The sequence below is a fragment of the Balaenoptera physalus genome (assembly GCF_965194825.1).
Source record: "Balaenoptera physalus genome assembly, chromosome: 15".
Taxonomy (NCBI): Eukaryota; Metazoa; Chordata; class Mammalia; order Artiodactyla; family Balaenopteridae; genus Balaenoptera; species Balaenoptera physalus.
Window position 1 is genome coordinate 81,430,343 of NC_138894.1, and position 23,351 is coordinate 81,453,693.

Below are 23,351 nucleotides of genomic sequence, written 5' to 3' on the forward strand. Positions count from 1 at the left end.
TATGGCTGTTAGTATTTGCCTTATGTATTGAGGTGCTCCTATGTTGGGTGCATAAATATTTACAATTGTTATACCTTCCTCTTGTATCGATCCCTTGATCATTATATAGTGTCCTTCTTTGTCTCTTGTAATAGTCTTTATTTTAAAGTCTATTTTGTCTGATATGAGAATTGCTACTCCAGCTTTCTTTTGATTTCCATTTGCATGGAATATCTTTTTCCATCCCCTCACTTTCAGTCTATATGTGTCTCTAGGTCTGAAGTGGGTCTCTTGTAGACAGCATATATATGGATCTTGTTTTTGTATCCATTCAGCCAGCCTGTGTCTTTTGGTGGGAGCATTTAATCCATTTACATTCAAGGTAATTATCGATATGTATGTTCCTATTCCCATTTTCTTAAATGTTTTGGGTTTGTTATTGTAGGTGTTTTCCTTCTCTTGTGTTTCTTGCCTAGAGAAGTTCCTTTAGCATTTGTTGTAAAGCTGGTTTGGTGGTGCTGAACTCTCTCAGCTTTTGCTTGTCTGTAAAGGTTTTAATTTCTCCATCGAATCTGAATGAGATCCTTGCTGGGTAGTGTAACCTTGGTTGCAAGTTTTTCTCCTTCATCACTTTAAGTATATCCTGCCACTCCCTTCTGGCTTGCAGAGTTTCTGCTGAAAGATCAGATGTTAACCTTATGGGGATTCCCTTGTGTGTTATTTGTTTTTTATCCCTTGCTGCCTTTAATATGTTTTCCTTATATTTAATTTTTGATAGTTTGATTAATATGTGTCTTGGTGTGTTTCTCCTTGGGTTTATCCTGTATGGGACTCTCTGTGCTTCCAGGACTTGATTAACTATTTCCTTTCCCATATTAGGGAAGTTTTCAACTATAATCTCTTCAAATATCTTCTCAGTCCCTTTCTTTTTCTCTTCTTCTTCTGGGACCCCTATAATTCGAATGTTGGCGCGTTTAATGTTGTCCCAGAGGTCTCTGAGACTGTCCTCAGTTCTTTTCATTCTTTTTTCTTTATCCTGCTCTGCAGTAGTTATTTCCACCATTTTATCTTCCAGGTCACTTATCCTTTCTTCTGCCTCAGTTATTCTGCTATTGATCCCATCTAGAGTATTTTTAATTTCATTTATTGTGGTTTTCATCATTGCTTGGTTCCTCTTTAGTTCTTCTACGTCCTTGTTAAATGTTTCTTGCATTTTGTCTATTCTATTTCCAAGATTTTGGATCATCCTTACTATCATTATTCTGAATTCTTTTTCAGGTAGACTACCTATTTCCTCTTCATTTGTTAAGTCTGGTATGTTCTGACCCTGCTCCTTCATCTGCTGTGTGTTTTTCTGTCATCTCATTTTGCTTATCTTACTGTGTTTGGGGTCTCCTTTTCACAGGCTACAGGTTCGTAGTTCCTGTTGTTTTTGGTATCTGTCCCCAGTGGCTAAGGTTGGTTCAGTGGGTTGTGTAGGCTTCCTGGTGGAGGGAACTAGTGCCTGAGCTCTGGTGGATGAGGTTGGATCTTGTCTTTCTGGTGGGCACATCCACGTCTGGTGGTGTATTTTGGGGTGTCTGTGGCCTTATTATGATTTTAGGCAGCCTCTCTGCTAATGGATGGGGCTGTGTTCCTGTCTTGCTAGTTGTTTGGCATAGGGTGTCCAGCACTGTAGCTTGCTGGTCGTTGAGTGAAGCTGGGTCTTGATGTTGAGATGGAGATCTCTGAGAGATTTTTGCCGTTTGGTATTACGTGAAGCTGGGAGGTCTCTTGTGGACCAGTGTCCTGAAGTTGGCTCTCCCACCTCAGAGGCACGGCCCTGATGCCTGGCTGGAGCACCAAGAGCCTTTCGTCCACACGGCTCAGAGTAAAAGGGAGAAAAAATAGAAAGAAAGAAAGAAAGAAAGAAAGAAAGAAAGAGGCTATAATATAGTGAAGTAAAATAAAGCTATTGTAAAGCAAAGCTATACAGACAAAATCGCACCCAGAAGCATATACATATACACTCACAAATAAAGGAAAAGGGGAAAAATTAATATATCCTGCTCCCAAAGTCCACCTCCTGAATTTGGGATGATTCGTTGTCTATTCAGGTATTCACCAGATGCAGGCCCATCAAGTTGTTTGTGGAGTTTTAATCCGCTGCTTCTAAGGCTGCTGGGAGAGATTTCCCCTTATCTTCCCTGTTCGCACAGTTCCTGGGGTTCAGCTTTGGATTTGGACCCGCCTCTGCGTGTAGGTCGCCTGAGGGCGTCTATTCCCCGCACAGACAGGACGGGGTTAAAGGAGAAGCTGCTTCGGGGGCTCTGGCTCACTCAGGCCGCGGGGAGGGAGGTGTACAGAGGAGGCGGGGTGAGCCTGCGGCGGCCGAGGCCGGCGTGACGTTGCACCAGCCTGAGGCGGGCAGTGCGTTCTCCCGGGGAACTTGTCCCCGGATCATGGGACCCTGGCAGTGGCGGGCTGCACAGGCTCCCGGGAGGGGCGATGTGGAGAGTGACCTGTGCTCACACACAGGCTTTTTGGAGGCGGCAGCAGCAGCCCCAGCGTCTCACGCCCGTCTCTGGGGTCCGTGCTGATCGCCGCGGCTCACGCTTTTCTCTCGAGTTCGTTTAGGCGGCACTCTGAATCCCCTCTCCCTGCGCGCCGCGAAACAAAGAGGCAAGAAAAAGTCTCTTGCCTCTTCGGCAGCTGCAGACTTTTTCCCGGACTCCCTACCAGCCAGCTGTGGTGCGCTAACCCCTTCAGGCTGTGTTCACGCCGCCAGCCCCAGTCCTCTCCCTGCGATCCAACCGAAACCGAAACCCGAGCCTCAGCTCCCAGCCCCGCCCGCCGAGCAGCCAAGCCTCTCGGGCTGGTGAGTGCTGCTCGGCGCCGAGCCTCTGTGCGGGAGTCTCTCCGTTTTTTTCCTCTGTGCCCCTGTTGCTGTGGGGTCTGCGGTGATCGCCGCGGCTCGCGCCCTTCTCTGGAGTTCGTTTAGGCGGCGCTCTGAATCCCCTCTCCTTGCGCGCCGCGAAACAAAGAGGCAAGAAAAAGTCTCTTGCCTCTTCGGCAGCTGCAGACTTTTTCCCGGTCTCCCTCCCAGCCAGCTGTTGTGCGCTAATCCCTTCAGGCTGTGTTCACGCTGCCAGCCCCAGTCCTCTCCCTGCGATCCAACCGAAACCGAAACCGGAGCCTCAGCTCCCAGCCCCGCCCGCCCCGGCGGGGGAGCAGACAAGCCTCTCGGGCTGGAGAGTGCTGCTCGGCGCGCGCCGAGCCTCTGTGCGGGAATCTCTCCGTTTTTCCCTCTGCGCCCCTGTTGCTGTGGGATCCGCGCTGGTAGCTGCGGCTCGCGCCCGTCTCTGAAGTTCGTTTAGGCAGCGCTCTGAATCCCCTCTCCTCGCGCACCAGGAAACAAAGAGGGAAGAAAAAGTCTCTTGCCTCTTCGGCAGCTGCAGACTTTTTCCCGGACTCCCTCCCGGCTAGCTGTGGTGCACTAACCCCTTCAGGCTGTGTTCACGCCGCCAACCCCAGTCCTCTCCCTGCGATCCGACCGAAGCCCGAGCCTCAGCTCCCAGCCCCGCCCGCCCCGGCGGGCGAGCAGACAAGCCTCTCGGGCTGGAGAGTGCTGGTCGGCACCGCTCCTCCGTGCGGGAACCTCTCCGCTTTGCCCTCCGCACCCCTGTGGCTGCGCTCTCCTCCGTGGCTCCGAAGCTTCCCCCCTCCGCCACCCGCAGTCTCCGCCCGCGAAGGGGCTTCCTAGTGCGTGGAAATCTTTCCTCCTTCACGGCTCCCTCCCACTGGTGCAGGTGCCGTCCCTATTCTTTTGTCTCTGTTATTTCTTTTTTCTTTTGCCCTACCCAAGTACGGGGGGAGTTTCTTGCCTTTTTGGAGGTTGGACGTTTTCTGCCAGCGTTCAGTGGGTGTTCTGTAGGAGCAGTTCCACGTGTGGATGTATTTCTACTGTATCTGTGGGAAGGAAGGTGATCTCCGCGTCTTACTCTTCCGCCATCTTCCCGAGGACCTGATCTTTTAAATTGGTTTTTTTCCCCCGAGTTGACATATTTTAAATGGCATCCTCTGTTGTGTACATGGTTAAATTGAAATCTTACCTCAAGAGAAGAAAAAAATGGTAAATTTTCTGTGTTGTAAATATAAACTATAAGTATAAACTATGATGTAAATATTAACTTAAATGTAAAGTATATTAGAAGCTGTTGAGATTTTAAAATAGGGAGGCTAGCTTGGCTATAAATAGAGGCTTTATTACGAGGAATTCAAACAGTGCACATAAATAATTTTGATTGTCAGGATAGAATTGTTTTAGGTTCAGACTTCAAGGCACTCAGGCCTCATTGGTAGTTGACCCTGGAGGGGTGAGGTTCTTGAGTTCATGGTGTTTCTGACTAATTTACGTATCAATCTAGTAGAATCCTTAGAATGGCAGCAGGCCTTCTTTCTTGGTCTTACTATTCCTTAGTCTGATTTTAGACCTATTTCACTTCAGGAGCCAGGAGGAATGGGCTAGGCTGTGGGACTCGCTCATGACTATGAGAGTAGGATGCTGTGAAACTCAAGAGTAACAGCCAACCTGAGTACTGCTAGTGGAAAATAATAGCAATAATGGGGTCCTCAGTAGATACTATAGGGATTAGGCCACAACCAGTGAGTGCTCATCTTAATTCATCTTAAAGTGGGGCAGCCAGTGAAGATGATATCAAGATCCCTAAAAACTTCTGTGAAGACAATCCAAAGTCAAGCACAAGTTAATATTAGACTCTATACTAAGCAAAGCACAGTGAAACAGATTCCTATGCTATACAGCTTGAGATGCAAGGGCTTATGCCCATTGACCCAGGGGTTGCTAACTTTGTTGCTTTTTCATACTGCCATCCCTGCCATGGATGAAAGGCAGCCATCTTTGATGACAATCTTGACACTCTATTATAGTCCCCAAATATAAAACACAACTTTGCCAGAATCATTTCACTCTCTACCGTATCTCTCAGATTCCAATACACTCAGTCCCAAGCACTGAAAAGGCTTATTGGTGAAAAGTGGAACATCACTACTTTTCCCAATGTTTGGTCTAAATTAGTGTCCTAGCCTGGTTCCAAGCTGGAAGTTTAATGCTCTGTATTTTGGAAATGTCAGAATCTGTTTAAAGAGTGTCCCCACAGGATCCTGACCTACACTCAGGCATTCAAGCTGCCATCTCCTTTGTTCCAAAGTCTCCCATGATAGCTTTCTTCTCATCTTCTCTCACTAACTTTCTAACTCAGTTTTCAGTTTGCCCATGTCCTCATTCTCTTAACTTTCTCTCAGATTCTGATTCCAAGCTATTTTGGCTCTAGTTTTGCTGTCTTCCCAGGCATAACTAACCCACCATGAAGATCATGTTTTTTAACCAGCTCATAAACTCAATAGCGGAAGTGTGGACATGAAACAATCTTACTTTTCTCCAATAGCTGTTCCCAACTATGCTATGAAAATATTGCCTTCCTACTGGCAAATATATATCCTAATAATATTTGGGGCAGATTCCATAACTATCTTGCCACTTAGTTATTAAAAGTCGGTCTAATTGAGTTTAAAACTAAAATTTCATATCTACATCAAAGCTGTCTCTTTTCCATTGCTAGCCACAGCTGTGACTCAGGAGATCTGAAGTAGGAAAAGGTTGTGGCCTGACTCTGGTATACATCCATTCAACAATATTTATTAAGTAATTACTCTGTGCAAAGATTAGATCTAAGCAATCAGAATTCATCAGTCACCCTCCCAGCAGGGTCTGCTATATAATTTGTAGGGCCCAGTGAAAAATGAAAATGCAAGACTCTGGTCAGGTACCCTTGTCTCATGAACCCACTGTACCAACTCATCACAGACAGGTGGACCAAGGGCTTCAAACCTCTGCTCAGGAATGCACCAGTTCCTGGACTGGAGATGGATGAGAGGGCACCACTTCATATCCCAATGAATACACCTTGCATCGCCAGCACAAGGCAGAAACCTGGGCTGCTTGAATTACTTTGACTGACACTCTGCTGGGTTTGCATCTGGACCCTCCTGGCACCAAGGCGCCCCCATCAGGCAGCAGGGCAATGTCAGAATGCAGGCTTTCTACTTCATTGGAAAGGCCCCTCCATCATTTGGCTTTAAGCATATTTAATTCTTTAAGAGTGTGTGTCGGTGCAAAATAATTTAAAGTTGCATTTTTTCATGCTAGAGATGGAATGCTGCTTTTAAAAGTGCTTGTTACAAATTAATCAACATTATGTGGGAATAATCTGTGGGAGGTGGTCAAAGTGAAGTAGAAATAATATTTCCTGAATGGATGCCCTTAGTATCATCACAGAAATGACATCTCGTATAAGGTTATCACAAGTAGCACATTTACAGAATAAATTATAAATAAGATTAAATGAAATAGGAAAATAGGGAGGATTATGACACCAAGGAAAGAAAAATGTTGGTAGAAAAGTGAAAAATTATAAATGGTTGCACATAAAAATTGCAGGTTAGGACAGGGAAACTACTGGAATATAGACAAGAAGATTAGAAGATGGATGGAGAAATAAATCCCAGGCAGGGACAGAAGAGAGCTCTGCAATTGAACAGTGTCAGTCTTACTTCCTTCTGGAAGGAGTTGGTCTCCCCAAACCTGACAGGCACACTGCACCAAAGGGGACACAGCCAGAGTTGTAGGACACCTCAGCTTGTTTCCATCCTCCCAGCAGATCTTCCAAGCTCTGTTAACTGCATGTCTAAAGGAGTATTTTCTCTTGCAACATACAAAGAGGGTTCAAACTCTGTGTTAACTTAAAAAAAAATCTTGTTTGTACTATTTCAGTCTTTAGACTATAATCTAGATTAATTTAATGCCCAATTACTAGAATACATATGTGTGATCTGAATGGGGGAAGTATCAACCTTAGGACCACTGCTTGCTGGATCGACACAGTGAGCTTTGAAAAATAGCTCCTTGATAGCTCCCTGAAAGGCAGAAGAAAGGAAGGAGGCCTTTCTACCTTATAACTGGCAGTCCCTCGCTCTAGCTAACCACAGAGTTTCCAAAAACTGGTGTCATGATCCCCTCCAAAGGAAGGAACAAGATGTTCTCCAAAACCTGAGAATATGTTTTCCGCATATTCCCTTTCAGTTTCTGAGCCCTGATTACCGTTCAGTCCTTTGTGGAGCTCTAGATACAGAAGAAGAGCATCAATTCCAGGAAATAGATGAAAAGACCTGTTTTTATCCGTGGCTGAAAAATTCTGACTCTGAGGAGCTCCTTGATTTCACATGAGTAGAACATACAATGACCTGTGAACACAGTACAAATAAAGAATATCTACAAACTCACCGGTGCTCATCACTTTAGTATGGTTTTCAACCTTCACTATGCATCAGAATCACCTGCAAGGTTTGTTCAAACAGTTTGCTGGATCCCTCCTCCAAAGTGCCTTAATCAGTAGGTCTAGGCGGAGTCCTGAAAATGTGTGTTTCTAACTAATTCCAGTTTGCTATCTGCTGATGCTTCTGGGCCAGGACTACCCTTGAGAACAACTGTTCGATATTACACAGTGATGAGTGGCAGTGCCAAGACTGAAGCTGGGGTATTCTTACAGCCAGCACAGGACTCTCCCCATGGAAATATGCCCCTTCCCCCTCCACGCTCCATGGCCAGCACACTCATCAGTCTATGTATTTACCTGGTCCAGCATTTCCTAGTTGGGATTAATTAAGCTATTATTAAACAAGACACAGGCGGTCCTATGACCTCTTGCTAATTCTATTTGCCTGGTTTTCAGCATCTCAGTCTTCAGATAAACCACATACACACACACTACTTAAACTGGTTAAACTCTGCAAGCAGATTACTCTTAAACTGTCTGACCTTTGGGGTCAGAGAGGTGCAAAGGTGCCGAGTGACAGAGTATAGTTTACCCCTTTGGGTCCTCTTGACCCACACACTGTAACCTCTAGCTAGGAACATACACAATCATTTCCACAATCCATCCAAGGTGCAATTCACCCCATCTGCCCTGTTATTCTGTGACTTCATCTTCTATATTTTAGCTCCCTTTAATCTCGGTACTTTTGCCCTCATATATGCTCAGTCTTTTTAAACAGGATTTTGGCATATACCTTCTGGAGCCACCCACTGCCATGTGAGTAACCAAACAGCAGGCAGGGTGCTGGCCACCCACCTGTCACACCTGTCTTCCTGAAGATGGGTGCAGGTTAGAGAGGAGGATCAGAGAGAAACACGTTGTGCCTAAAAGACAAGACATTGAAACTAAAAGACAAGACTCCCTTGAGAATACAGCTTAAGCCTCATCACATTTACCGCTGTTACCATAGAGAAACCAGTCAAAATATCCAGGTAAATCTAAGTAATTGAAGCTGCTCTGAATCTACCTTTTACAGGAAGCTGTAAGGTGCCGCAACCCAGAGATCTCTCATCTGAACTCCTAATAAAGATCGGCAATAGCTGTCGATGGTTGAGCCCTTGCCAAGCCCTTGGGGAAACACTTTACTTGTATTATGCCATTTAATACATAGATTTACATTTAATACAAAGATGTTAATTACAACACCTTTAACAGAGGATACTGGTTTTCTACATTTCACACGTGAGGAAATTAAGATTTAGAGAAGATAAGTAACCTGCCCAAAGTTACACTTCTAATCTGGGTCACAACTAGTATTTCAACCCTGTCGGTTGGATGCCAGACATCACACTTGTTCTGGTGTGATTTCTGCTTTTTTATGGAACAGGCAGCCTCAGCCAATCACACAACACTTTCACAGTTTTTGTTTGACAGATTTGAGATGAATATCTTATGAGCAAATGTACCTCAATTCAACACAGACATGGGACACACCATTTGGGCTTCCAGCCAGCTGTGTACAAGGATCCATCACAATGGGGTAGGCGGTGGGTGGGTAGGGGAAACCGTTGAACTTGGTTCCTACCTAGGGAGAATTTTTATATGCAAGTAAGCTGTGGAGAATTGGGCTGGAGAACATATGGGTAAGAGGCCAAATGTGTGAAAAGCAAAGTATAAAATATGTATTTTAGCTAAAACCGAGAACTAAAAGAGGCTAATTAGGCTAAATAGTATAGAGAAATATCTTCCAAAATCAGTGACAGAGCTGCCCTCAGCTCAAATGGTGACAGACTGGCTGCCTAACGTCCTAGGGACTTAGGCATGGATCCGTTGCACTGGGGGTATTTACGATGCCCTCTCATTTTAATATTTATTTAGAAGTTAATTACTGTCAGTGTCAGCTCTTTTATCTCAGCAACATTTCAGAGAAATGTATTCAGGCATTATGTGGCTCGTAAGTAAGATTAACAAGAAAGTTCAGAGAAGTGTAATAATCAAGGGATTTGGCTGTTAATAAAGAACTTAATGAAAAACAAATGAGTTAACACCACATAGAATTTGAACTTGGCTAAAGCAAATTCTAGAATTGCATAGAGTAGACTTTCGTAAGTATTGTTCATCTAGAATCAAAATTAATGATCAATGATCACATTCATGTGCAAGTGAGCAATGAGAATAACCAATTTAGAGGGTTATTTTAGACTCACAAGCCATGGCTTTGCCCTGTATTATTTAAATCTTTAAAAAAACACAGTGTGCTTTCCGGTGGGCTTCACTGGGTATATTATCTGCATAATGCCCTAATGCACACAGACATGCATGCAGACATGCACACACATACACGCATACTCACTACTGATGCGTTGATAGAGTGTATTACTCTTGCTTTACAGATGGCTAAAGGGATTAAGCAAATATCTTTGCTGTAGCATGTGGCTGAGCCTTTGTATTCATTTATAAAGTTAGGGAAGTCACTGAAGAGAAAGAGAAATCATGCAACTGGAATGGAGAAGAAAAGCTCCAATTATAGTTCCAGAATTGGCTGCCACCTTTAGTGTTAACAGAGTGTGTGCATTTCTCAGAAGTGACACCTGCATTGTCTACTGGGAAACATTTAATTCCTGAAGCTGTATTAAGGAGGCTGGTGAGCATACAAGTGAATAGAAATGATGTCAGTTCCTTCCGTGATAGAAGAAGCTGCGCTAATTTAAGTAGGAGCGTATCAGGGGTTCTGCGGACCTCTGCTAATTTGATTCCGGTTGCCACGTACCGTTCTGCCCCTGCCGAATACCTGGAAATTGCAAAAACATATGACGATTTGAATGTAGATGTAGTTCTGATGTTCCCACTGTCCTTTGTATGTGCCTCTATCCATGATTTGATTAGCTTGTGTCTCTCCTGCTAAAAGGGAAAGGGCTTTGTTTGATTTAACATAGTATAGAGAGTGACTAAAGTGTGCTGTATGCATATGGCCGGCTATGGGGATATGTGGGGAATGTTTATGGAATGAATGGCAGTGTATCTACAAAACACCCTCTTTTCTCAAGGTCACTTAACCAACAGCCTCATCTATATAGACCACAGCTGAGAGAGAAGAAAAAGTTCTTCTGAATAGTCAGAGTGGAGGTAGCAATGAGGCCCCAAATTAAAATCTGTGCTTTATCTAAATGAAATGCTCTTGAGCCTTCACATAACATCTCACTTTCTATCTTTATTTTTGTCCCTAATAATTGTCATAGTGCTTGGGACATAGTTGGTGCCCAATATATGAATGTTGTATTAAGAAAGCATTTTGTTCATATTGAGAGATTTTTCATATCTGAAAATGTTGAATGTGCTTAACTTTTGGGCACTGAAAAACGTGTTTTGATAATCTGAGGATGTTGCTCATGGTAGTAGATGATTTTCTTGTGATTCCAGAAAAATGAAGTGGTTTTGTATTTTCCAGGCTGCATCACTGACTCGTCCAGATCAGGAGAAGATCTGGGTTGCTCAGCCTGCTACTGAGTTTGCTATGAGTGTAGAGTCAAGACACATGCAGATGTTAACAGGACACTGACACCTTTTCAGATAACTGGCTTCATCTGTCTGCCTGTGTATGGAGAGAGCTGATTACCAGCCATGTGCAAATGCAAGGGGAACCAATCTGATCTCTGTGATGTTTTACACCATAGGCAGAGGCTTCTTGCTAGCCAACATTCACTCAGCGAGGCAGAGAATATAATTAAGCTCTCATGCATATTCCTGCAGCACCCTGCACAGTCATCCAGTCATTAAAAGAAGAAGAAAATGAGCTGGTGTCACCACTGCTTGTTTGTTTGAGGACACTACCTAAGAATTTAAGAACTCTGGGAAGCAGGAAAAGGGCTGTAAGCAATGTGAGGCATTGGTTAGATAAGGCGTTTCTTAGGGAAGTCATAGAGGGGCAGAAAGGCGATCGTGAGCAATGATTCTGCAATGCACACAAAGTCTGCAATGCAGACAAAGTGTATTTAGTCAGATGAACAGAAGTCAGAGAGATTTTAATAGGAAAATTTAACCTCAACATTGAACTGTTTAAAACAGTGCAAAGTACTTGGCAGTGGTCAGTATTGCTGTAGTATGGTAACTGCTATTTAGGCTCAACCTGGAGGGGCAAGGGACTTTACTGAGAAAATCTGAGAGGCTGTGAATACAAAGATACATTGTTGAATTAACAATCATAAACCTGATTCGAATTCCAGTTCTGTTATTTATTGTGTGAACTTAACCAAGGTAAGTATTAGAGCATCAATTTCCTCATCCATAAACTGCATATGCTAACTCCTAATCATAATATTGTTGTGTGGAGCAAATGTATTTAAAGAAACATATAGGCTTCCTAGACTTCAAAATAAGCTGTTCTTAGTTTTGTCGACACTTTGTAGTTGTTCTTCCCAGAATGTGCTCCATGAAACACTAGTTCTACCAAACGTAAAACAAACAAAGCAAACAGGGACATAAAGTTAGAAAGTGCTACATACTTGATAGATGTAACACACGCTAGAACTGTAAAGGCTCTTAAAAGGCCTGAAGTTCAAACAATCACAACAACAACAACAAACACCTGTGCGGTTAGTCAGCATTTTATAAATGTATTTGACAATGGGCCCTGTGTTTCTGATATTCAAGTTGTACTAGTATGTCTAAGTCACTAATTGTGACGTATATTACAGATTATATTTTGGGAAGAATCAACTTTGTCCAAATTGTTCAGTTTCCAGGTCTCTACTGCCTCAGAATAAATCTCTACCCTATGTCAGGTTATGGCCCTTATCATGGGACATTTCATATCATGTTGCACTGGAATTTGGCTCCACACTGCAATCAGCTGGAGTGTTTAAGAAATTCCTGATGCTTGGATGCTTGGGTCCCATTCCTAGAGATTCTCAAATAATTGGTACAGGTTGTAGCCTAAGCACATTGTTTGGAACACCCTAGGTAATTCCAAAATGCAGCCAAGTTTAAGAACTCAGTAATCCCAGGGTTATCATTTCTAACACTGTTGACATATTTTTCATTCAAATTTGAGAGTTAACCTGCAATCTTTCTTACAAAGCTCAGGGTATGCTAAACACTCAATGATCATGAGCAGTATCCTTCATTCTTTAATTCATTTATTTAATAATCATATTCTGGTCACAAGGGTGGTATCAATGTTCAACAGGTTCTGCTCAACCTTCACTACTGACCACTCCAGTTCTCAAAGCTCTTGTTTCTCTAAAGTACGACTCATCTGATGGTTTTTTTACCATGCAGAATAGCATATGCGTATGCGTTCTGCCCAGGTAATTATCTTTTTGTGTGTCTAGCTCACTCCTCCCTCCACCTAAGCTGAAACCATGAACTCATAAATAACATAGATACCAGCTGTGGAAATGTAAAGGCAGAGACAGCATGGCACAGAAGAGAGAACAAGAGCTTCGGAGTAAGACAGACATGAATGTAAACGCTGATTCTACCTCGGAGCAATGGTGCGGTCTTGGACATTTTCTATTTCTTTTAGCTCAACTTTTATCTATAACATAGGACTGATTAATACTGACCTGGAAGAGTTGTTATGAAGATCCAATGGGGTAAGTTCCACAAAGTTCGTAGACCAAGGCATAGCACAGCAGAGATAATCAAACAAAGGAAACTTTTACTACCATCCATGTTGACCGTCCTGAGATCTTCCTTGATTGCACCCACCTGTGTACTGAGCAGGCCTGTTGACTCCTCAGAGTGCAATCTTGCAGAATTCGTATCTCCAGGCCCAGCGAAAAGACTCATAGAATTTTATGTAAAGTGAATTTTCCCTGAATTCATTATTTTTCTGCTATTAAGAAAAAAGAATTGAGGGGGGAAAATAATGTGGCGACATTAATACATGAAAGTAGAGAGGAAATATATTACCCTTCTACATAAGTAATGTCTTTGTATAGAAATAAATCTGAGGAAATTTTATTTCAGTTGGACTTGAAGGTATTTCCAGTAAATATCACTAGAGGCCGAGAGAGAGAGAACTGGCAACTTATTTTCCATGCTAATGAAAACTATAAAGAAACTGCCTTTAAAGACACAGGGAGACTCCAGAGCACGTGGGGAGCCAAGTGTGGTTGACGTATGACCTCAGAGCGTTCGGGCTCTGGCTGCGCGTACGTGCCAGACCGAAGAATGGCATCATTGGCATTCATGCCGCATCAAGCATTACCTTCTCTTTTATTGGTGGCCCGTCAATATCAGCAAACACACTCCATTTCTGTTTTCTTTGGGCTTTACTGACTCACCGCTGGATTATCTCTATGGCCCTTGCTCCTTAGAATAAAACTGAAGTTGTGTGTAACGTGGTCGCCTTATAGTATTACCTGTCTTAGCTTCCCACACAGAAGAGACCTTTTCTCCTTGTGACCACGCAAAGTTCAGAGCAAACATTATTAAGGAGAGAAGCAGAATGGGAATGGGAGACAGGCAGTGACTGAATAAACCTCAGGTCACAGGCATGTCCCAGCATCTGTTATTGCCTGATGAGTTAGTCTCTGCTTCTCTGAAGACTTTATCTGGGGGCTCTGGCCCCTTCCTAAAGCCATCCAGCCAGAGAATAAGACCAGAGACTCAGCACCACCAGCAGAGGGGGTTTGGAATCTTGAACAGGGTATCCCTAGGTCCACAGAGCCCCAAGAGGACCCTCCACTCAGCTTCTGCTATGTAACATATGCCCTAGTCTGTTCACCAGGGAATATGCCACATTTGCATTTCAGAAAAAAAAAGTACAGTGTTAAATGCATGTTTAGCACAGTGCCTGGCAAATATTTAACACTCAATAATACTAGCTGTTATCATGAAACAAGAGGAGAAAGGTGTAATATCAAGTAATACAAAAAGGTCTAGTAAGACAAAGAAATTAAAAAGGTCATTGGCTTTGGCAATCTGAAGGTCATTGGTACCCAGATAAAAGCACTTCTGGCAAAATGCACTGAGTTGTGAATGGAAGGTGAAGAAACTGAACAGAGTAGAAAACCTTTCAAGAAATTAGCGTGGAAAGGGTGGGCAAGGGGCTAGGCTGCAGCTAGAGAGTGAACCCCAGGTCAGTAAAATCACTTTTGTTTCTCTTACCCAGGATGGGGAGCATCACGTGGGGATGCCAGAGTCTGTATCCCAGCTCTCCTGCATCTCCCACTTTTGTGGCCTTGCCTCCTTGATGTCCCCTGCGGCATTCATGGCTTTGCTGGTATCTAGGCACCTTCCAAGAGCAAGACCTTCCAGGACTGCTGGATATGCTTGTTTAAATTGCTGGTCCACAGGAAGGATGTAAGAAATCAATGGATAATGTTCTCCCCCCATATCCTTTACATACAGCTGTGACCTCAAACTGAAATATTAGCACCTTTTTCTTTCTTAAATTATGACTCATTTAATCATTCTTTCAGAGATCTAGAGGGAGTGGGTAGACTCATTCAGCCAGGGCTTGATGGCCAGAGTCAGAAGAAAGTCCCAGAGCTGCTTAGAGAGCATCTGTTCTAAGGGGTGACCAAACAGAGGGTGACTGACTCCAAGAGGAATCCAGTTCCTTTCCCTGGAAAATGACTCAAATGCAGTCTTCTACTTAGAATTGGCCATTCCACAGGCTACCCTGTCTTTGTGTGAGGTCTTCAGTTTTCTCAAAAAAGATTTCCGAGAGCCTTTAAACTCCACTACAAAAGCATTACGTCTCCAAATCATTTCTACTCTGTTTGTGTCATAGCTTTGTTTTTGCCAATTTTTAAAAGAGTATTACAAACTGACAGTTGGTCAGTAAAAATCAGTCTGATCATCTCTTCTCCCTGAAGTCCCTTAAATACATTCATTTTTCAGATTTCCGTAGGGTTTATTTCTTCATATTCTCTCCCTTAAGTGTGTTAGTGATTCTTTTCTTCTTTCATTGGTCATATTTGCAATGTTTTCTTATTGACAAAATAACCACTGAAAGCAACTCAGCAATTGGGCTTAAGATCATGTTTGTGAATCCTTGTATTCTATGATTATCCAAAACTGGCTGGTTGGGACACTTGGCAGTGTATCATCTATCTCTGTTTTAAGAAGATTACGTGACCTAGACTTCAGAAACTTCACAAAAGTTGACAAAAGAATAAATTCCACGGAAAGTTGTTTTTGTTGTTGTTTTAAATTAAGATGGTGTGTTTTTTTTTAAACTTTGCTAGCTCTCTATTGCCAGATAGACCCTCTGGCATAGCAAAAAGGTATCTTACAACCCAGTCCTAGCATACTTCCCTAGTATCACTTTTTGAGGTTTTCTAAACCTGTGTTCTAAGCTATGGTCATGCATATTTTCCATGCATTTGCACATGCTATTTCCTCTGCTTAGAGGTCCCTATTTCCATACCTATATCGAATTGGAAATCACTCCTGATAATTTTATATCCAATTCAAACATTAACTCCTCTATAAAATTTCTAGCAAATCCCTACATGGAAATCTCATGCATACATTCCTGTACCATGAATTGTATTACATTCATTTTAATTGGCTGGTTTCACTCACTGGGGGCATCCTACATTAATATCTGATTCTAAATGTCTAGCTCAGTTCCTTGTAAGTAATAATTAATAAACAAATGGAATGTTTACATTGTTTATTGCCTACCTCAAGTAAATTGGTGACATTATTTCCAAATTTCTAAAGTTTGTTTAAAATTTGATAGTCATTAATTAACCCTTGATTAGCTGGTGATGCCCCACATCCTCCTAGAGGAGCTTCATCTCCTTATTTTAAGTCTGATTTATATTAGAGAATCTCCATTGCCTTAAGAGAAATCAGAATGTGAATGGTTAGATTTCAGTTTCTTAGTAGTATAGATGCTCCCAAATGGAAATTTGGGAGGAAAAAAAATGTAGTGCTTATCTGTTTCATCTTATTTTTGCTAAATATGGGAAGAATCAAAGAATGGGTAAGTGGCTGGTCCCAAGCCAAGCAGTGATCTGGAATCAGATCCAGGACAAGAATGTAGGTCTCCTGATCCACATTTCTAGAATTACTGAAGATAAAATTAGATTAAGATATCTGAGTCCCATTTTTGGCTTTGCCATCAATAAACTGGGTAATTTAAAGCACGATCCTTACACTCTGAGTTTTGGTTGCTTTACCTGCAAAATGAGTAAAATCATACCTATATTATAAAGGTGTTATGACGATTAAATGTGGAAAATGGAGAGGCAAGGAACGTTGTGTAAGTCACTTCGCAATATGTTTATCATAATTTTTACTACAAAATTAATTCTAGTTAATGGTTTTGTGGCAGATGAAGAACGCTGTAGGTCACAGCTCTGGCTGAACTCTCCCTGGCTTTGCCACCTCCATAATGGGAGAACTTTCTCATGGAGTAACTGCTGGCAGCTTGTCAGGAATATGCCTTCATGTTCTTTGGGTTGCACCATGCACCACTCAAAGGAGAGGTATTTTATGATTGGATTTCAGGCATTTCAAGGGAGAAGAAAGAAAGGTCTTGGATGCAGTGGTGGAGTGTTTCTCAGGAAGCTCATTATTCACCATGGTCTCATATCATCCCAGCAGGCAGTGTATGTCTAGTTCAGGCTACACTGCTCGCACCCAACCAAGTCTCCTCTCTAACCACCTCAATTGTTTAGCCACTCTGTGACTGATAAATACTTGTACAGAGATGTCAGCAAGGATAGGACAGATGCCCTCACAGCTTTCTGTGCTCCGTAATGAGGTTGGTGGGGCGGGATGCTTGGTAGGGGAGGATAAAAATGTGCCCATGCACAAAACCTAGTTTTCAAACCTACCTGTACAACCCATACATCTTCTACCCCTTCGTACCTAGAATAGTATAATACTGTATAGATATAGAACATGTACATATATATGATCAGTATAGAGGTAAGATGGTCTCCTTCATGGGCAGCATTTCATTTGCCTTAGCATGCACCAGACAGAGGGGCCAAGCCCTCCATACCCTGTAGACTGTAAGTAGTCATTAATCACTTCTTGTCTAGACTGCTAGTATCACTGAATGTGTATATGCTACGTGTGTGTATATGTATTAGGTAAAGCTTCCAAAGTCATTGCTTGATGGAGAGAGACATTGCTTGGTGGATACCTTGATAACTTCTTATTAATAAGATGCCCAAAGCTCAGATTAACTCCCTAAGACTTTGGAGATTGCCTCAATAGACTTTTCCGAAATTCAGCATTATAACTAACTACTGGTTACCCTTTAGCCACCCATTTTGAAATTTGGATATAAAAGTGATCCCATTTTCTTGCCCTGTTTCATTTCCCCTCATGGCTCTCTTATCACCAAGGGACACCCAGACTTATCTGCCTTAATAGTGTATTTCATTGTTTTCCATAGGACGAGACGGATTCATAAAGAAAAATGGAATTGGATTTTTCTCCTTCTTTTGATAACTTAGTAGGAATTCCAAAATTATTACTTGAGAGATTTTCCTCACTGTGACTAGATTATTGTCCATGCTACAATTTAATTTCTCTTGCCTATATCAACATTCTTTTAAAAAAAGATATGACCATTCAAAGACATACTGTGTTCACTCTGGATCCGAAAAAAAAGAGGTGAACGAGTTTCTGTTAATTAAAAGTGTGTGCTGGAGGGAGTGAGATACTTGTGGGTCATTCTTTTGCTTGTTAATTTTGTGGTAAGTAAGCTGTGTCTGATTCACTATAACTTTGGACATTTAAATGTTAGTTATCTCAGTTTTTAAAATTATTGTCTGTGACTTTTCCATGCCCAGTGCCCTAGACATTATAAGCCATTACTGAGCTTGTGTTCATAAGGATATTACAGCTCCAATTTCTTGCCTGATGGTAGGATGCATACTTCACAAAGAATTAGAAAAAGCTGACTGATAGTGTTTTCCAGTCTGCTGGGTTATTAGGGGAAGAAGCTACAGAATGAAGAGAGGAAGGGACCGGAAACTTATATGTGACAAGGCAGGGAAATAGGGCCAGAGTGGGGGTGAGGAAGCACTAAAGGAGCCACAGGGAGGTTGGCATGTTAGATTCTGGCTAAGACAGCTGGGCACATAAGGGCAGGGAACGGGCTGCAAGGCTGGCTGGCACAGCAGAGCACGTTCCCACAAGATCGCCTTCTTGATAAAGAATCTTAACTGACTTCCCCCCACTTTGTGTGTGTGTGTGTGTGTGTGTGTGTGTGTGTATGTGTGTGTGTGTTTCATGACATTAAATAGATTAGCTACATTGATTTTTACTTTGAGATCTCCAGGCAATCACACAATGCTTGAATTTTTCAATCCTGTTGCTACATTTTATGTTAATAAAAGCCAATAGCAAACATTTAAAAAGTTTTCCTAGATTAGGACCCTTCCAAGAATCAATAATCTCATTGCCATGGTTCAAAAAGCCATCAGTTCTATGAGGACCACTAATGGCTGCAGAAAGCATGCATGTAAACACCACCAGAAAAATCAGTGTTCTCTCTAAGTCATCGACAATTCTTGACGGCAATTGGAATTATGAAAAACATAACACGTGTCTCATACCTTAAGCATTTGAAAAGGATACATGTCAGGCTAACTGGTGTCCTGTTGTCCAGGACAAGGCAACTATGGGTTAGGCCTTGTTGATCTGATAACCTATACCTGGAAAATACCTTCTGGGTTCTAAGATAGACAGTCATACACATTACTCATTTGACAACCAGAACCACCCTGTGAAGTGGAGAGGAAGGTACACTCCTTATGTTGTGCATTCACGGAGAGCAGAAGTTATACGTTGGCCAACCTACCTTGGGGAGAGTTGGGAGTAAAGCTCTTCTGATTCCTGTGCTTTCCTCTTCCATGGTGATTGATGGATGTCCACACTACTACAACTGTAAATGCAGTGATTACTTCTTATTTACCAGTTCTCATTGAGGTATAGTTAAGGAGTTTCCAGGGAAACCTAAAAACTAGTAAAGGATCCAGATGGGTCAACTATTTAGAGTACCTCACCTAGGTTTATATAAACACAGAAGAGTACTCATTGAAAGAAAAGAACTATACTTTTTCACGCTCTTCAATTGTCTCAGTGGTTACTGGAGTCTCTCTGCTCTCTCAGGTGGGTGGTATTCGGCATTTCTTCCCATACATCCCCATTTTAGAGGGAGATAATTACGAATAGAGCTGAACTTAAGATACCAGCTCCTAGTTCTGCCTTTTATAGGAACGAACAATTCTTTTATTCTCTAACATTGTAATCTCTTTTCTGTAGCTGATTCTTTGGTTGAATATTTTTAAAATACAAATTTTTATTAAAATAAAAAAATATGTTTACAAATGAAATGAAGGTTTGTCCTCAAAGAAACAGAATTAATAGGAGAAAAGAATGATCCTGGGAGCTCCTAGATGCAGTAATGAATTCAACATTCTTCAATCAAATTTAAAATTTAATTATAGGTAATCTTTTTTTAATGATGTACTTTTGACATAATGCTCTGTTATTATATAATTAGAAAATTAACTCCATTAATCACTTTCCAACTTATTTTTCTTTATGTTTTCTTTAAATATTTACATACTGTGCCTATTTTTACAGCCACAAAGCTCACCGTAATCAGGAATGTGCGTCAGGGTAGGCAGAGGAAAAGCTTAGTGAAGGATAGCCACTGTTATTTCCCCAAGGGTAGGTCTCATGTGCTCCTTGATTTATCAGAAAATCAAATGTTTTCAAAGTACACATATTCTTGAACCTATGATAGGCACTCAACACTTAACCTACCATTTGCTGACCACCTAATACATGCCATTCAAGCACATTGCTAGGCCTGGATTCAAAGGAAAAAGATGGAAAGAGATGACTAAGACATAACTTTTGACCTAGAGGAGCTTACAGTTTTCTTATGGAGAATCCATGAAGGATGCTCATGGCTCCTTCTCTTCAGAAGTTCATGGTGCAAAATAGGAAGTCCAGTACAATACCTGTCACAGATGTGAGAAAGTCTAGACTGAGTGCCCCAATGATGGCAGGAGAGTTTTTCCGGCTGCATCCAATCTTCTTCTGGTGACCCTGACCTGGTTATGTTTTACATGTTAACTCTACATTACACATGAGGCTGTGGTAGACAGGCTGTGGTAGACAGTTCATGTCCCAGCTCACATCCTTGCTTCTCAGTTGATATACTAGCGTGGAATGATACTCATTCTCCACATCTGCACATGGCCAAAGAACTATATTTAAACTCCATTTATCTTGCTCAGAGGCAGTTATAAAAACCCAGCTCTGCAGTCTGTATAATCTTAGGCAGATTACTTAACTTTGCTGTGCCTCAGTTTTCTCACTTATAAAATAGAATATTTATGGAGTAGCGAGAATTTTAGAAGTTAATAAATATAAATCACTCAGAATAGTTCCTAACACAGAGTAAAAATGCAAAATGATAGGTATTATTTGTATTCTATTTTTATTTTCCTATTGTCATTAACTAGACATGCAATGAAAATGGACTTTGTCAATGCCTTCTTTCCTGTCTAAAACTCACATCTGAATATCCATGAGTAGTTTTCATGGGAGTGTTTGGAGGCTTGTGCGTTTTATAAACCTCCTTGTTTTTAGGAGAAAAAAAAATTTTTAAAAGACATTTGAATTGACTGTTGCCTTAAAGTATCTTCTCCATTGTTTTGATGTCCTAATGGCCATTTCCTATTGGTAATGCACTAGTGAACATTCTATTGGCTAAAGTAGTGGTCTCACAAAAAAATAATAAATAAAAGAAAAAAAAAAGAAAATGAAAAGGATGCAAGAAAAACAACCTTCCCTTACTGCTGACTTACTAGAACTTTATTGTTTAACTGTTTCAAATTTACTTATATGTGGTTCTGTACAACTGATTTGTTGTCATTGTAGAGAACCATCCAAATTATGGAAATGCATCTAAAACCTAGGAATTGAGAGTCTCCTATAGAGGAACTGTCTGCTTTGGGGAGGAAGTCCCTGAAGAAAGCCTTAGGAATGTCAACATTAGTTGAGAAATTGAATGATTAAATATTGTAGAAACAAATATTTTCTCTTGGAACCGTCCCAGAATCATTTTTTCTTTTCTATACTTAATAAAAAAGAAAAGAAAACAGCATATGCTAAAATAAACACTATAATGAACACACAACAGAGTATACTGTGGGCTTCATGCTAGGTGTCCATGATGTGCTGAACTTTCCACAGAAGGGTGTGTATGAGTCTGGTCAAGGCATGTCTCACTGGGAAAAGTGACGTCATCCACAGGTTGGCCCTTTCTTCACAGCAGTGGAAACTATGTTTGCACAAAAAGATACAGCCCATTGGAGATGAGAGGTGGAACTGAATATTTCACTGGGATACTGAGAAATATGGGGCAGAAATTGACCCATAAATTTTAATTTTTCTGTGTTGTTTCTTATCTTGTCACTAAACATACTGAAACTTCTTCAAAGTTGAGGTTCATATATTCTTTTCTCTTTTCTCTAAGCACCTAGCTCACTGGTGCTTGGTTCAGCAAAGGAGAATTTGTTTATTGATCATGGGTGGGAACTAAGGTGATAGGTGCTGATACTTAATGAATTAGGAGTATGTGGCAAGAGCTTTGGAAGGTTCTATATATACATTATCTTATTTAATTCTCACAACTATTCTCTAAGGTCAATAGTTTCAGTCCCAATTTTCAGATGAGAAAACTGAGGCTCAGATAAGCTAAACAATTTTCCATAATCAAAACCATGTTTCTATCTCAGCTCCATTTTTGCACATTTCCTGAAAGAAATCAGGTTGATGACACCTTTTGCCCACTTAATACTTCTCTCCCAGTTAACTGCTAATATTAGAGACCTACATCTTTTTCATACAATTATTCACTAAGGTAGCAGAATTTTTTGAGGATTTATAAGAAAGGAAGAAGGACTACAATTTGAGGTAAGAGTAAAAAGGCTAAGAAAACATCCAAAAACAAAAAAGCATACAAATAGTATTCTGGAAGTATTCTTCCAACAAATTGCTTAACCAAAAATGAAACCACATTTAAATCCAGCTCTTGCTGATGCTAAATTATGTTCAGTTAGCTCCACTGGTACCAACAGATGTCCAAGCTCTTAAGTTTGCTCTTTTAAATTGCATAATGACCCCAGGGACTTCTTGGAGGATGGGGAAAAATGAAAGTGGGTGTTGATTAAAAGCAATCATGTGGGGCTTCCCTGGTGGCGCAGTGGTTGAGAATCTGCCTGCCAATGCAGGGGACACGGGTTCGAGCCCTGGTCTGGGAAGATCCCACATGCCACGGAGCAACTGGGCCCGTGAGCCACAATTGCTGAGCCTGAGCGTCTGGAGCCTGTGCTCCGCAACAAGAGAGGCCGCGACGGTGAGAGGCCTGCGCACCGCGATGAAGAGTGGTCCCCACTTGCCGCAACTAGAGAAAGCCCTCGCACAGAAACGAAGACTCAACACAGTCATAAATAAATAAATAAATAAAAGAACGTGAATTTCTTAAAAAAAAAAAAATCCTGCTCCCCCACTGCAGACCAGTTGAAATCAGATCACTGGGGTAGGGCCCAGGCATCAGGGATTTTTAGAAAAAAAAAAAAAAAAAAAAAAAAGCAATCATGTGTAACTCATCAGGTGACTGGATGCAGAGTTGTTGGGAGAAACTGAGACCACAAAAGATAGACACATTTCACAGTCATTTACAATCTAACCTAAAGGGAAATACCCCTAGGGCTCAGAAGCAATACCAATCTCTCTGAACCACAGTTTTATAACCAGTAAAGTTGGAAAGCAAAGGCCTGCCCTCCCCCTTACGAAAGGAGAAAAGGTAGGTGGCAGTCACATGTAGGAACTCAACAGCAGGACACGTCTATATGGGGCTTCCATCCTCCGCCTGTGAAACTTCAGAGCCCAGAGTCCTCTTCCTTCCCCTCCTGGCCACATCCCTGTCCCCTGGCTGAGGTGCTGTTTGAGAAGGTTGCACTGAGGAACAGTGCATTCCTGCTTTGTTCTCCAAGA

At 41.7% G+C, this 23,351-nt stretch overlaps 1 long non-coding RNA gene across 1 annotated transcript in view; it reads left to right on the forward strand.

Moving 5' to 3' along the window:
• Positions 1 to 22,874, forward strand: part of LOC309644109 — a 397,499-nt gene extending 374,625 nt beyond the window's left edge. Inside the window, exon 2 of the long non-coding RNA XR_014254242.1 lies at positions 22,738 to 22,874. This is a non-coding gene — a long non-coding RNA (uncharacterized lncRNA). The remainder of the gene's footprint in view (positions 1 to 22,737) is intronic.
• The last annotated feature ends 477 nt before the right edge of the window (positions 22,875 to 23,351 follow it).